At 34.7% G+C, this 2,170-nt stretch overlaps 1 pseudogene; it reads right to left on the bottom strand.

The window, feature by feature from the left end:
- Positions 1-247: 247 nt before the first annotated feature.
- On the bottom strand, positions 248-872 carry LOC147848166 (glycine-rich RNA-binding protein 7 pseudogene; annotated as a pseudogene).
- Positions 873-2,170: the final 1,298 nt, after the last annotated feature.

The following is a 2,170-nucleotide window of genomic DNA, read 5'->3' as shown; positions in this document are numbered from 1 at the left end:
AAAATTTCAGCAAAAGCAAAAGCTATTATAGTACAATTTCAAGATGCAAGATTGTAAAAATTAATTCAGAAATTATATATGAAGAAAAGGAAACCAAATAATTCTTAAAATCAATGTTTTGTTTACAAAATTAGCAATCCTAAGCATTTAAGGATTATATAGAGAACAATGGAGAAATCAATGTAAAAAACAAAAATCTCTCGCACCTTCTTGTAGCTCGTCTTGCACATCCTTGCTCTCTCTCTCTCTCTCTCTCTCTCTCTCTCTCTCTCTCTCTCAATTTATAAACAAAAGTTTGTAAAGTTTTCATTTTGTTTACTTCCTCCAATTTTGTGAATCCGAGCCACCACTTGAATACCTTTTATTACCCCACTATAACCACCACTGAGATTGCTACCGCCATAGCCACCATTTCCACCACCATTGGTATCATTATAGCCATCAGCACAACCAGAACCAGAACCACTATCCACTGTTTCCTCCATCTGATTTGTCCTTGTTATATTTTGAACCACCACCTCCATTGGAGGCACGATAGCCTCCATCACCCCCACCCGATCTTGCCTGAGCTTTGTCCACAGTAATGTTCCTTCCATTGAGCTCTTTTCCATTCGTCGACTGAATCACACCTGCCATCACATGCTCATCAGAGAATGTCACAAAGCCAAAGCCTCGTAATCGTCCCGTTTCATGGTCATTGATAACCTTGGAGTTGACAACTTCGCCGAAGTATCCTACGATCATCGATGGTCCATGCGAAACCTCCAATGAAGCAGCAATACTCGAGATCTACAACGGCCATGGAAGCTTTGAGATGTGGAGGGGGGTGAAAGAGGAGACAAAGAGTCTCTCTCTCTCTCTCTCTCTCTCTCTCTCTCTCTCTCTCTCTCTCCTTTTCCCCCCCAATTTTTACTAAAACACATCACATATATAATCTCCCTCCCTTTCTTCCCCCATTTTTTTAAAACAATTAGCATCCCTTTGAGAGGCATTTTAAAAAGAGTGTTCTATTGTGTGTATGTACCTTCTATACATGTGCATGTTTATGCATGTGGATATGTATATTTGTGTGTGTGTGTGTGTGTGTTATGCTCTATACATGTGCATATGTATGTATTGTACTCCATGTGTTGTCTGTGTGACATGTGCATATGTATGTATGTGCTATGTGTGTGTATGTTCTGTACATGTGCATATGATGTATTGTAATGTGTATGTATTATTCGTATGGCCTATGCATATGTATGTGTGTGTTATGTGAGTGTATGTTCTATATACATATGTGTATGCGTACATACATGTGTATATATGTGTGTGTCTATTCTATATATACATGCATACGTATTGTATTGCATGTATATATATGTATGTGATATGTGTACATATGTAAGTGTGTATGTATGTACATATTGTATGTATTAATTGTATGATGTATCTATTGTATATACATATGCATTGTATGTATGGGATGTGTGTATGTATGTACATATATGTATTGTATTGCATGTATTATATGTATTGTATATATGGCATGTGTGTAAGTTTAGATGTGTATATTGGATCCATTATGTGTTGAATGAATATATGTATGTACATGTATGCATGTACATATGAGTATATATGTAATAAGTAATGTATGTACGTTTGTATGTGTATGCATACATGTGTGTGTGGATGTGTGTTTGTAATATGTATGTATGTCTATGTATATATTATGTATGTATTGTAGTTTGTATGACCCCATATGACCTATATATATGGTGATATGTGGAATATGTATGTATGTATGTATTTATGTATGTAATGTATATATGTGTGTATGTGTATGGATGTATGTTTGTAAAATTTATACGTGTATCATTGTAGGCATATGTACATATATACGTGTAGCAATGTATGAATGAATATATGTATGTCCATGTGCGTATGTGTATATATGTATGTATATTTTCAGGGTATTTGAGTGTTTAGTATGTGTATGGGTCATATCTAGATGTATGTTAGCAATATTCACATAATATGTATGCATATATCCAATGTATGCGTATACATATGTATGCATATATGTAAGGAATGTAGTTTGTATGACCCCGTATGACCTATATATATGGTGATATGTGGAATATGTATGTACATGTAACATATGTAATGTATGTATATATGTTTATGC

The sequence above is a fragment of the Azolla caroliniana genome, unplaced genomic scaffold, assembly GCF_043228905.1.
Source record: "Azolla caroliniana isolate FFs.n. ecotype wild unplaced genomic scaffold, voAzoCaro1.0.p SCAF_488, whole genome shotgun sequence".
NCBI classification, from domain to species: domain Eukaryota; kingdom Viridiplantae; phylum Streptophyta; class Polypodiopsida; order Salviniales; family Salviniaceae; genus Azolla; species Azolla caroliniana.
Note: the sequence above shows the minus strand (reverse complement) of the source record. Positions and strands in the feature narration are given on the sequence as shown.